General features: G+C 43.5%; 1 protein-coding gene across 16 annotated transcripts in view; it reads right to left on the bottom strand.

Moving 5' to 3' along the window:
- Positions 1-13,548, bottom strand: part of CELF2 (CUGBP Elav-like family member 2) — a 490,120-nt gene that overhangs the window by 209,701 nt on the left and 266,871 nt on the right. Inside the window, exon 1 of one of the 16 annotated variants that reach the window (XM_025213153.1) lies at positions 7,765-8,627. The exons of the other annotated variants lie outside the window; for them this stretch is intronic. The gene's annotated coding sequence lies outside the window, so the exon portion shown is untranslated. Of the gene's footprint in view, positions 1-7,764; positions 8,628-13,548 lie in introns of those variants that run through there. 16 annotated transcript variants of the gene reach the window in all.

Here is a 13,548-nt window from a genome sequence, read left to right on the forward strand (position 1 = left end):
CATTCAGAGGGAGACACTCCCCAGAACAGAGTTAGAGCAGGGGTGGGCAAAATATGGCCCATGGGCTGGATCTGGCATCCCAAGGGATTTTGTCTGGCCCGTGGTGGGTCCCTTGGCTCCATTCAGCCCAGGTGCAAAGGGCAGCCCAGGCCATGGCATGTACAACCAGTCCTGCTGCCCCCAGGCACACAATGCGATTGGGGTGGCATGGCAGCTGGACTCCACTTCCCAGCAGCCCCTGCAGTGGTGGCTCCTTCTGGCCACTGCTGTCAGTCTCTGTCATCGCCACTGGACCCAGCCCCATGGCCTGGGCACATTGCACCCACCACTGGGGGTGTTGGACAGAGTGGGTGGTGGGGTTTCCAGGGAGCCCAACTTGGGATAAGGTGCAGTTGGCAGGTGGGTGCTGACTCAGCCCGGCATGGGGGGCGGGTTGTGACCTGGCCCGCAACAGCTTACCAAAACTCCCTAAGTGGCCCTCTGGCCCAAATAATAGCCCACCTTTGCATTAGAGTGTTTTTCAGGACGTTCTGCTGAGATGTGGGATAGCACACAATTCTTCTCCATCTATTCCAGGCACAGGAAACCTCTCTCAACAAAAGCTTAATCAAAACTGATACCATTCCTGTAAAACATTTTGATTTTGAGAAACAGGCATTTTCCAATTGAAAACCCATTTGAAAAGTTCCTGACCAGCTCTTACTATACTGTGCGGGCTTTTACTGCTCAGACTTAAAGACTGCCTTGCATTTGAAAGCTCATCTAATTATATCCCAATTATGCAGTTGATCCTGTCCTTGCCTCTCGCATAATTCCCAAACCATCCTGGCTATAACATCGCTCTAACTCTACAATTCTGCTAATCAATCTGGATACGTACTTAACGCTAAGCAAAGTACATATCATCCTCATTTTTGCTTAATAGTACTGTCCACTTAAATAGTACTGTTTACTTAAACTGATATAGCCTATTAATTTTATTTATTTTGTTTAGAAAATTAAATCCAAAGGAAGAATATTATGCCCGTATATTTTATTCATTAAGTGAAGAAGCATAAATATATTCCTTGAAATAGTTTCTCCATCAGGTTTTAAGTGCGTAGTTTGGGTATGCTGGATCGTGTAATCATGTGACAAAATCATATGTGAACAATAGCTGGGGAACGTTTCTATTTGCTACATATATCGGTGTTGCTTGAAGTTAGCAGCACTAATTCCTGAGCTTTAAAATGACAACTAGATTAAAAAAAAGCAGTTTAAATAAAAATCTGACACTTGTTCTCTCCCTGTCCATGCTGTCTACCTGCTTACAGGCTTTTTTTTTTTTGCCTGCATCAACATACATTACCTACAAAACCGCTCAGAAATGTTTACATATAAACCTATATCATGTGTCTTAGCAACTGAGATGCTATCCCTCTGTCTTAAAGCTGTAACAGAGGCCAGTTTATGAATAGTCTTCCATTTTTAAGTGTTGCAGCTTTTTAATTTTTGATTATTAAAGCAAGCCTTAAAAAAATTAAACATTTTAGTCCCTTCTTGTTTTCAGAAGCACGTGGCCTGAGACTACACGTTTCAGTGCAGTCATTAAGGTGCAATGCCCTCCGAGACAGAATTCTATGAATGCGCTCTGGCTTATAAAAAATGTATAAGAAGACAGTGCTGAAAAAGGCTCTGAGGCGTGACATGGTCTATCATGTTGTGCATGCATGAGTTAGCTTTTACCAGATCAGAACCAGGAGCTAAGATGAATGCTATTCATCGTGAGCCTAAAGCTTTGGAAGTTCAGTATCACATTTCTTGGGGTCAGTAAGAGAGCTACTCAAAAGGTACATCCTCTAGAGAGTCATACATTTTTTAAATGCTCGACAAACATGCCCACCCTCCCTTCTTTATCCTATGGAGCTTGGCATCCAACAATACATCCTAAAGACAATTGGCCATTGCCTGGCTTTCCCTTAGTCAGCACAGCACAGATTACCTCCAATTCAATTTGCTCTCCATAACATTATAAAAAAGGTCAGCGGTGTTCTCGTTACTGGATTTTAAAAGTCAAATATCACTGACTCAAAAAAGCAATAGAGTCACAATGGGCGTAAAAGAGAACAATTTTGGCAAGGGCTGAACCACTTACTGTCGGAGAAAATTACATACTATTTAGTATTTTGACATTCTCGAGTGTGTTCGCCACATTCTTGGGATTTGGAGGTCTTAAAGAGAAGCAATTCAAATGAATATTAAACTAAATGGATTTTCTTTGATGAAATAATGATAATAGTAACACAGATGACTTTGGTTTGCAAAATAACTTATTCGTAGCCACTTGCAAATATTGTTCTGAAAATATCCCAACGCTCACGACCAACAATCTCAGAATCCTCGATGGCTTACACAGGAAACGAATGCTTGTTATACTCGGTTGCATGCTACCTCTCAGGTTCAACACATGAAAAATGTAACTGCTTGTATTCTATTCCATGTGGAAAAATATGTGCATTTCAAACATTACTGAATTACTGTATGATGTTATGGACTTCAAGGAACAGCCTAGTCAAATTGACAAGGGGAACAATACAGCCATGGCCCCGCTAATGTATTTTCATCGCATGTCATTTCCTGCGTTTTGCTTTCTAAGCTGATTGTTCTTCTTTTGCGCCAACCTGAAGTGTCAGCTGTGACTTTCTGAGGAGCTTTGAGTAATGGGATCAGCTAATGTTCTGTACATGGAGAAATTCCATATCATTCTCTGCTCTAAAAATACCACACACTGCCACTGGAGCCAATCAACAGTGATGAATAGGCTAAAGGGACAACCAGGTCTCTAAATTTACTTCATATCTGACAGCACTTCAGCAGACATGGATAATGGATCCCACTGACTCAAAAAAACGTTTCTGTATATATCAAGAGGTACTATTTCACTACCTGAATGCATACAGGCAGCATGGGCTTTTAAATGATCTCAATTGTTTTCTTCCCCATTAAACCAAGTTGATTGCACATTAAAAAACTGTTAGGAAGTTTTGAAACATGTTACTAATTAAAGCAAAAAATGCAAGGTTGATTCTGAACATATACCTCCAGCCTACATTAGGAACAGGTTTCAATTCACTTGAAAGACCTCAAATGTTGAAAATGTGCACATTTTATAAATGTGCACAGTTAATGATCTTCAATTATTTTAACTGATTTACTCATGTAATGCATGGATTCTTCTTTTCCTGGCATACTGTACTTCAGAATACTGTTGCTTAACAAGTCACATCGGCTAGGTACAAACATTAGACATACTGCACACTAAGCAGGCAGAAAATACTCTAAAGCTGTAACTGAACAGACAGTCATGCTATTAGGCTAGGGACAGACATACAAAAAGCTTGAGCCTGAATTTATTTAACCTTTGCAGGTTAGTCTAACCTGGCTAGGCTAAACCAGTTTGTAACTGCACAGGCATCCCACTCTGAACTGAAAAAAAAATCAGGCACATGCCTGCAGTGGCTCAGGCTAGAAGCCTGGGGGCATTAGAGCAGCCCTCCCTTCCCTTCCACAGGGCTGAGCTGAGGTGGGGAGGGGGCATGACCAGGCCCTGGAAGGTCCTGAGCAGCCCAGCAGAGAATGTTTACAGCAGAGAACAAAGCCTCTCTCCATTAACTAAACAGCTCTTAAATAGCTTTTCCAAGGAAGGACATTAAACTACCTGTTGATTAGCTCCAAAAATCCTGTCTGCCTTTGTTGTCTCCTACTGCATGGGCTGTACCCAGTATGTGGTATGCTAGCTACTGCTGAGGTGTCTGTGTAAGGCAGAGGGGTGGGGGGAATAATCCCTGCTTAGCACGGAGAAGCCAGGCAGATGCTCTGTGCCTGCAAGTCTCTTCTGGAGCTGCAGCCAGGGAGCAGAGTGGAGGGGCCAGCCCTGCTGTGGAGCAAAGAGCCCTGCCTAGCCCAGAGAGAATGCCAGGGTGCTGGAGGAGTCTGGTTTATCTTAAACCAGAAAGAGGTCTAGGCCAGACATTTCATAAACTGGTTTCACCTAAATCAGCTAAGTCTGATACTACATTCAGCCATTTTCAAACTGGTTTATGTGCATTGAACATCTGTTCTGTTATTAGTTTAAAGCAGTTTCCGATCACTTAAACCGGTTTATGTGTAATGTCTGTCCCTAGCCTTAGAGGACTTTAAAAATGGTGGTGCTCTAAGTTAACTCTCAATGGATGTGTACTAAGGGGCCTGCAGTCTCTCTCCCTACAGCTGCCCCTGCCAGGCCACACAACAGTGCAGCCTAGGTAGAGGGGCTGTGAGGAGAGGAGTCTGGGGTCTCTCTCTCCCTTGCAGCAGCCCTGGCTGGACAGCAGTGAGCCACTGCCTGACTGTGGGGATGCGTGGGAAGGGCTCTGGGAGGGAGCATCTCCCCCTGCAGCAGCCTAGGCCAGCTAGCAGTGTACCTCTGCTTGGCTGGGGGAAGGGGTGGTGGGGGGCTGCAGGGAAAGGGCTCTGGGATCTCTCTTCCACAGCCGAGCTTGCATTGCAGCCTGGGTGGAGTTCCAGGATCTCTCCAACCCGGCCCCTGCTGACAATTACCAGCTGTTATGGGGCGGCGGGAGAGGAGGCAACTTGTGTGGGAGTGCTCCCAGCAGCCAGTATGGACAGGCTACAAGCCCCCACCACTAAACAGTGAACATCTGCTTGGTTCACTCATGCTCTAACTTACAGCACTTTAAGTAAAGCGAAATAGTTAGGATGCTTCCACCAGGGGCTTTTTGAAGGCCTGTACTTAGCCTTGATGACTTTTTAAGATCTCATTGTTTGAACAAAAATAAATGGACTGAGATGAGAGTATTTACTGCTCACCTGGAGATCTCTATATTGGCAATCGTATCGTAATTCTTTTTAAATTCTAAAAATAAAATGGGGGAGGAGGGTAACCATGCAGTAATTAAGGTCCCTCAAACAGCATGCAAATCTGTATTTGCTCTAAGTTTGATTTTGCACAATGACAATTTGAATCATCCATAATTCTCCTCATTTATATTTTCATCCTGGAAGAGACTACAGAGGGCGTTATGAAAGAAGCTCTGCTCACCAAATTTCTCGAGAGCAGAGCTTCCAAATATCTACTGGATTTACCAGAAAAGAGTAGGAGGGAATGTGAAAAAACAGCCTGTGGCAAACTGATGTCTGTCAGCAGTGAACCTTGATTTCACTATTAATATGCCTTGGTTCACTGAACGCAGGCTTTCAGTAAGGATCAGCCATGCTTCACACACGTCGAGTCAAGCCAGACTGTCATATTCAATGCATCACTGCAACAATAGACTGGGCAGAGTCTTTGCCTAACTCAATTAGCAAGCCACTTTTCTCCAGTAATTGATTTGAGTAACATTTGTTTCTTAAGTTTCAAATGAGATGATTTGCACAAATGAATTTTTTGTTTAATTAAACAAAGCTAAATTTCCTACGTAAAAAACTTTGTATTTGCGTCTGTAACATTTTAAAAACTAGAGATGAAAAAACATGAAGATGATACTGGCACCTCATCTGTGTCCCTTCTGGCACAGGGATGTGGATTTCACCATATTTTTTCAGAGCTTTGCCCAACCTAGCCCCCTTTGGGACATTATTTTTCAGTACAAAAGAGATTATTCATCAGGACATTTTCGGGTTTTTTGTGTGCTCTTCTCCCCACCCTTTTCCTTATCCTTATTCTTTCCTACCCTTTCTTATTTTCCGTACTTACATCATTCTAATGCTTCTCTGTCCTTCTGTCCCTTCTCTGTCCTTCTGTCCCTATGCAAGCTTTATTACTGTCATACTGAAGTGTTTCATGATCTTCAATGCATTTACTTTGGCGTTGTCCCTAAGGGGTAGATAAGTGTGCTTATCCCCATGAACCAATTCAAAGGCTAGAGACAGAAGTTATACATAAACTGGTTTCAGTGATCAGAAACTGGTTTAAATCTGGAACAGAACAGAAGTTCAGTGCACATAAACCAGTTTCAAAATGGCTGAAACTGTTTTAAGATGAACCTGTTTGAATGTAGTATATCAGACTTAACTGATCTGGGTTAAACTGGGTTATGAAACTTCTGTCCCAGACCCCTTCCTGGTTTAAGTTAAATCAGAGTTCCCCAGAATCCCAGCATGCTTTCCAGCCCTGCTCTGGCCTGTGCTGTGCTATCTGCTCCAGAGAGCAGGGCTGGCCCTACCCCTTTGCTCCCTAGCTGGAGCAGTGAGGGCTGGCTCATCAGTCTCACTGGCTGGCTCTCTGCCCCCTCCTCCCCATAGGCAAACCCCAGGGGCCAGGGAGTGGGGTTAAACTCACCTTCCCCCGAGCACAGAGCTGCCCTCCTAAAACTTAGTGCTGCTTGTGACTATGGACTACAAATCCCAGAGGCACCTGAAATTAGGAAGAGGAAGCAATGAGCAACCTTGAGAGTCCTGCTGCTGTGACTGTGGACTACAAATCCCAGAGACCTTGGGGGCAGCAGGAAGAGTAAGGGGACACACTACATTACAGTTTTTTCAAGAAAGGACCAGTGGCGACGCGTAGGGGGAGCATGGGGGTGCACGTGCACCCCCTCAGAGCGCTGTTGCACCACCTGCCAGGCCATGCTGCCTGTATAGCCAGTGGGTAGGGGGGCAGGCGGGACCACCAGTGGGGAGCAGGGCCATCAGCAAAAGTGGCTTCGGGACCTCCAGAAGCAGTGTGGCTACTTCTTGGTGAGATCAGCCGTGGGGAACCCCTTATCAGTCAGTGGGATTGGGCACCAGGGACCCTCCCCCCCCTCGCTGACTCAAGAGGCACCAGTCACCCATGGAAAGGACTATTTTTGTTCAAGCTTTTATAAATTCAATGCCACTACCTTCCCCCACTCCACCCAGGCAGCGCTTGGACTAGGGCCTGGCCACACCCCCTCCATTTCAGCAAAGGGGTGGGGGGCAGAGGGCGGGACTCTTGGAAGGCTCTCTTCCCTTTGGCAGTAGTTGGCAGGCATGCTCTAGCACCTGCCCCTGGCTTCTGGTTTGAACCACTGCAGGCATGTGTCTGTATTTCCCGAATCAAAAGTGAATGTATATTCATTTGCTTATCAGTTCAATCTCTGCAGCTTAGACTAACCTGCAGAGACTCTGTCAATTCAGCCTCGGGCTTTTTGACTGCCTGTACTGAGCCAAAATGGAGGGACAGAGAAATTAAGTGACTTGCTCAAGGTTGCCCAAATCTCTCTGTGGCAGGGGAAGGAACCAAACCTATGTCTCAAGTCCCTAAATAGCACCCAAACCACTGGACCATGAGTCTCCATGCCTCTTAGTTATGGATTAACTTAACCATATATATTCAGCTCTTCATCTGTCTCTTTTTACAGATAAAGACATTTTAACCACCCAAACCATGCCACATCTTCTCCTTCCTACTCCAAATGAAACACAAAGCTTTCTAAAACACTTACAAATATTGTTACATTAAAAAGATGTTACTAAGACTTTGCAAGAGGCTTAGTGTGATTTTTTACAGACAGAGGGTGTGCTCCAGACGTACACAGCTGTAAAGGAGAACAGAAGCAACCAACATTGCCAGTCTTGCTACTGCAGGTAAGCTAATTTTGCTTTTGACAACTCTGGGAAGCTATGACCATCCACCACCCATCACAGAAAGCTTGAGGCAAAGAGAAGATTTTGCTCAAGTAAAATACGTAGGGTACAAACCCAAGTAAACAAGACTTCCTGCAACAGCTGGTTTACTCCATCAAAAGAGAGAAAGTCACTTACTCAAAGCGCTTATTCCCCGTCAGCCTCTGCTATCATTTACTGAGGAAGGACAGCCTGATGGGAGAACCAATGAAGAAGTCTAGAAACCTGTCTGGCAAAGCAATACAGTCATCAAATGGGAGAGCTGTATTTTGGAAATGGTTGCAACCGCGTATTACTGAAAATCCTGGAATAGCTCTCAGCACTATCAACCAGGGCCAGATTTGCAAAGCTGAATGGTTCTCAATTAAGCCCCTAAATCAGTCAGCCAGATTTCCACAAACGTTTGGGAGATCCAGTCCCAACAAGGACACTGGTAGTTGCTGAAGGTCAAGTGCTTTTGAATAGAGGGTCACTCATTAGGTGTTGAAACAGAAGCTTTTGGCTGCCAAGCTCTGTTGCAAATCTGGGCCCTTATGCCCAGCTGCTCAACCCTTTCAGAAAGCAATGGCTAGGCACCTTACAATAGTGAGGGTAGCCACCTAGATAAAAGGATTACATCCATGAGACTATTTCCTTCTCTGCCCTGTAGCATATCAGTCTCCAGGGTTGGTTTGCACAACTATTCCAAGTAACCGAAATGAAACGCCTTCTCTCAGTGCATGTGCAGAAGTACAGCAGCATTTCCCTAAGTCACAAAGGCTGATATTTTTTAGAACACAACCTCGGGAGCTAGCAAAACTTCCAAACAACGTCTGAATCTTTTGATCAAATGTACATGACGGGCAAGCCAGCTCTGTGCAGGCAAGAGCCAAAGCGAACAGGAGTGGCGTGTGTATGTGAAGCAGCTACAGGATAAGGCATTAAGTCAGTTCCAGTGCAGTCAAAATGAACAAAGGTTTTTTGCCACGCTCTACTACACATTCACAATATGACTAGATGTATTAAAGTCATTTCAAGTCTTTTGAAATCATGACCCTTCTAATATGAGGCCATGTTGCTCAGTAAGCAACACTGAGAACACTCTGATATCAAACGAGCATTTATATACTTCTCAACAATAGCAAATAATTTATCATTTTACTTAGCTTAATGATTTGTACAGTGCCTATGGCTATAGCAGTGAAGAGGTCTGATCTCCAGGGATGACTGAACATCTACAAATCCCACTCTGAAAGGAGCGATGGAGTGATGTACACCTCTGAAAAACCAGGACAGATCTGCTTGTTTATAAGCTCCCTAATCGTACTAGACATTTACAAGACATCTTGAAAGCATCAGAACATCATTAGCTAAATGACAAACTCATCAAAATGCATTAAAATGACATAAAAACCATCAGAGGAAACAAGGAATCTCAGGAAGGGTCAAAAAGTTGGTAGACTTAGTTCTTGTGCCAGCTCCATGTATGTTAGAAACTGGAAACAAGCCTGAAGTCCTCCAAAGGATGAATGGCTTTGCTTTTCTTGTTGGAACTTTAAATAAAAAAAAAAAAAGAGGTTTGCTATGTGACAGCAAAATGACCACAGTGAAGCAGATAGTCATAACTGGCAGAGGGTATAGAGAATGTCAAAAATATAAAATGAAATGAAAAAGGATTCCCATCCGTAACTGGCTACGTTAATGTTTGCTTTTGGCTTTTTCAGTGGACTAAAGATAATGCTGATACAGACTGTTAATGCTCTTAAATTGCCATTGCATTGATGTTAGTAGGACCATATGAGCTTAGTTGTTCACATCTTTGTAAGCTGCTAACGTGGCATGCTGTCACTCAATTTTTTTGGTGCATTTTTTTAAAGGAGTGGGCAGGTTCATTTGTCTGTAGGAGCTGTGTTTTTTTCTTTAAAACAAAAAAAAAAGACTATGATTAGGACTGGCAAAAAGAAACTTAAGCCAAAGATAAAACATCTTCTATCACGTCCTGGTAATGCGTCAAGGACAGTGTCATCCGAAGGGATGAGAAAACCTTCCCTGGCCCCAAGAACGGACAAAAGCACTTCTCAGGGAACCCTCAGATAACCGCATCCCAGAGCATTTAGAGGCTATCAAGATCTTGAACTGCAGCCAGGAAAAAGGGAAAAGGAAAAAATAAAAAGGACAGTAACTGAATACTAAGACTAACACTGTCTAAACATTGTCCGGAAGGAGTGAGGGAGTGTTGAACCAAGGCCTCATCACTGCTTGTTCTAGTTGTCAGGCAGACCGTCTTGCTGCATAGAGCCATTAACACTTCTCAGTACCGAGCCCACTCTCTCTCTGCTGGCTTTCAGCAGCCGTCAGGGAAACGGGTGCATCGCACAGGTGTCTGCTCTCACTCGCCCGTGATGAAGAAGTTTGTGATTTAACAAAGAACTCAGTTGTTTAAGGAAAAATACAGAAACAAAAAACCAAGAAATGCCTCAGATCCCAACCTGGGCTACAAAAACAACTTGCCAGTAGATAAAAATATGCAAAATGGTTTCCTAGTTACAAGGCAGGTTTAATGCAAAGATCTCAAAGAACTAGGAGAATTAGACTGGATGAATTAGGAGGTCCCTGCCAGTCCTATGTCCTTTATGTGTCTTAATAAAATGAATCTCACAAAGGCTAGCTAAGACCCAACTAGACAAAGCCTTGGCGGGGGTGATGTAGTTGGGGCTGGTCCTGCTTTGAGCAGGGGGTTGAATTGGATGTGACCTCCTGAGAGTCCTTCCAACCCTCATTTTCTATGACTCAATGCTCTTCCCACTGTTATAAACCTGCTTCCCTCACCTGTCCCCAAGCAGAAAGAACGGTGCTGGCGCAATTTCATTTATCGACTGGTAAAGCAACACTCAACAACAGACCGCTTTATTATATTCCATGTGCAAGGCCATTCTCTCGCTCTCCTTTCAAAAGAACAAGTTACAACAGGGCTGTCCAACTGGTGGTCTGTATGGGGCTAGGTTGTGGCCTCCAAGCTCCCACTCCTGTTCCCTGCGTCGCTTTGGCTATAATAGCAGCCAGAGTCTCTGGGCTCCTCCACCTTCCTCCAGCTTTTAATGCCTGCCCCTACCCTAGCATGCATGGGGGTAAGCTGTGCAACATGGCCGGGGGAGTTCGGGGTAAGCTGTGGGCCCGTGGGTGTGCAGTGCAATGCAGTAGCGGGGAGAAGGGGTGTGGTGTGGCAGAGGCTTGATGCCTGCATGGTGCAGCAGGGTGGAAGGGCATCCCTGTGGTGTGCAGACCAAGAAGCCTGTGACTGACTCTAGTTGCTTAAAAGCTTCACCACCCTGAGTTACAAAAGTATTTTAGATTATGTGGCGTTACATTTTGCACCGTTACAAAGCCACTGGTTGGCAAGCCAGGAAGCCCAAGAATCCCACTGCACACCAATACTCTGCCTGATATTTCCTAAATCACTTTTCCATATTTCCTCAAGGAATGCAAATAATTATTCCTTAGTGTGATCCGTGCATGGGCGGTGGGAAATGGAATCCACCACTTATTTCAAGCCTGATCCACAGATGTGCCAAGGGGCCGGGTGTGAGCCTGAGCCTGCTGCTTTCTATCTTTGTTGTGCGGCTATGGAGAGAGACTCAGACACCAGAGCTGTCTGAAACATGTCACAAACACTACATTCAAACCCATTTTTTTTTTTAAAGCAGACTGTTGAGCATCCTCTAATTTAAATGACTACATTTAAAAAACAAAGCCACCATTGTGCAGAGCAGCAGGCTATTTGTAAGCCGCAGCACTGAGGCACTGAAACTTGGAGCGACTTTCTAGAAGTAGAACATCTCTATGGGAGCGGATGGGTGGATGGGCACAAGTGAAGCTTTCTGGTTGGCAGTCGGCTATATGGCAAAACTATTTTTCCACTGGCAATAAGGAGCGCAACTGGTAAGCGGAGTTGTAGGGAAGTTGTTTATAAGGGAGAATGCCGGCCTTATACGCTCGTGCTCGAGTTTTATGTGCAAGCCACTGGAATCCAAGCTTGCACTCTTCAACTGCTGGCATCACAACCCAAATCTCCTTCTGAAACCTCACCTGGCTCTTTCGGCTCCACACCTCATGCTGAACCATTATCTACATCATTCAGCCATTTCTGTGCTGTTCTGCCTGCCAGCTGGGACGTTAGGGAAACATCATTTGAAGATTGATGCTTTCTTATTAGCATTTCTGACCCCAAACCAAACTTATTCTAATTTATGGCTTTTTAAAAATATATATAAAATCATGAACATATGAGTTGTTTGCTGTTGGTCTCTTATTACAAAAGGCCATACATTTTAGTTATAATATCACTATTATTTTTAATATCTTCAATGTCAGCCATATTAACTCCTCTAGATTAACAAAATAAATAGTAGGTTTTCCTTTACACATTTATTTTTGAGCCAGTATAGCTGATATTACTGTGTAAGCCCAAGTACAGTATTCCTCCTATCTCACTATTGATAGAGCACGAATGTGATGTATAGCCGTTGTTTATAGAACAGCACGTCGTTTCTCCGAGACGGCTGAATCTCGGGATATAAAGAATCGTTGCAGATTACAGCGCACTGCCCATTTTCTGACTGATTGGCAGAAGATTATAATGGCTTGTAGCCATGTACAGAGTGCAATCAAGTAAGTGAGGAAGGCTACTAGAATTAACCCATGAAACACCTGCAGATGTTGACCATAATTTATAAAATATCAAATGTGGCATTAACTGAACATAAATATAGCCTTGGTATACTTTGTTGGCAGTGACAGTCTAGATCAATACTGGACACTAAATGCCAACAGTAAAAGGGTGATGTCAGTCAGTATTTCACTGACTAACTGCCCTTATCTGAGGCTCACATGCTTCACTGGGTGAAAATACAGCCATTGATCTCAGTGTCACAACTCAAATTCTTCATACATCAACTAGTTCTTCCCCCTGTCCCCCCTCCCCCCCTCTTTACAATTGAATTTCTGGACCACTATTTTTTTCCCTGATCAATATTTCTATCACTCTCACATGAACTACATTTTTATTATATTAACCTTTAAGTACAATTTTTAACATATCTGGTTGGTGTAAAGCCACAAATCTTTAGCTCGACATCTGTTTTACAACAGCATCAACCATGCCTGAAGTTCAGGTTTTTTTCCATTGGCTGTCACCAAAAATACTCTATGATTAGCCGATAAATATACCCAAAATAGTGCTCTTAAAGGTGTATTTCATAGCTATAGTTTGTCATAATTTCCATTGTTCAATTTTCCCTTTCTAGGAGTTCATAACTCAGCTGTAAAAATCTGATGCATGTATGTAAGCTGTCTGAGGGTAGGAGAAAGATTTTTATGGCAAAATTTAGACTGGCTGAGCTATCCAAAAGAATCTAAACGTAAGAAGTTGATGCATAAAAATCATGCGAGGAAATGCTGTTTTGCTTCTGGACAAAGTGTGGATTAATATGAACAACACAGACCGCTCAGGAAAGGCTAGTGAACTGAATGCAGAGTGATTTAGAGAAGTGATCAGCAGTTCTACGTTCCAGTCCTGGCTCTACTAACAACTTGTTTTATACCTTGGCTTCGAGCCTCTGAATTTCAGTTCTGCTATCTGCAATAAGGATATACTAATGGTGAGGCACTGCACTCTTTAATGCTCTTCCAGATCTACAAATGAAAGATGCTATGTTTTGCAAGCGCTGGTTGTGATTGCTACTGGCACTAGTCAAGTCACGTATGGCATATGTTTTGTGAGGTTATCAATTTAATAAAACCATTCAAGTAAGAGCCTCAGATGAAAAGGCATTATGAACATCAATGCATATATATTTAGCAATAATATGAAGAAAAATATCATCAGGTTTTAAAATTAAGACTTCTCCAAGCCAAGAATTTGCAGAGAATTATTTGATCACAACA

The sequence above is a fragment of the Alligator sinensis genome, unplaced genomic scaffold (genome assembly GCF_000455745.1).
Source record: "Alligator sinensis unplaced genomic scaffold, ASM45574v1 scaffold268_1, whole genome shotgun sequence".
In the NCBI taxonomy this organism is placed as follows: domain Eukaryota; kingdom Metazoa; phylum Chordata; order Crocodylia; family Alligatoridae; genus Alligator; species Alligator sinensis.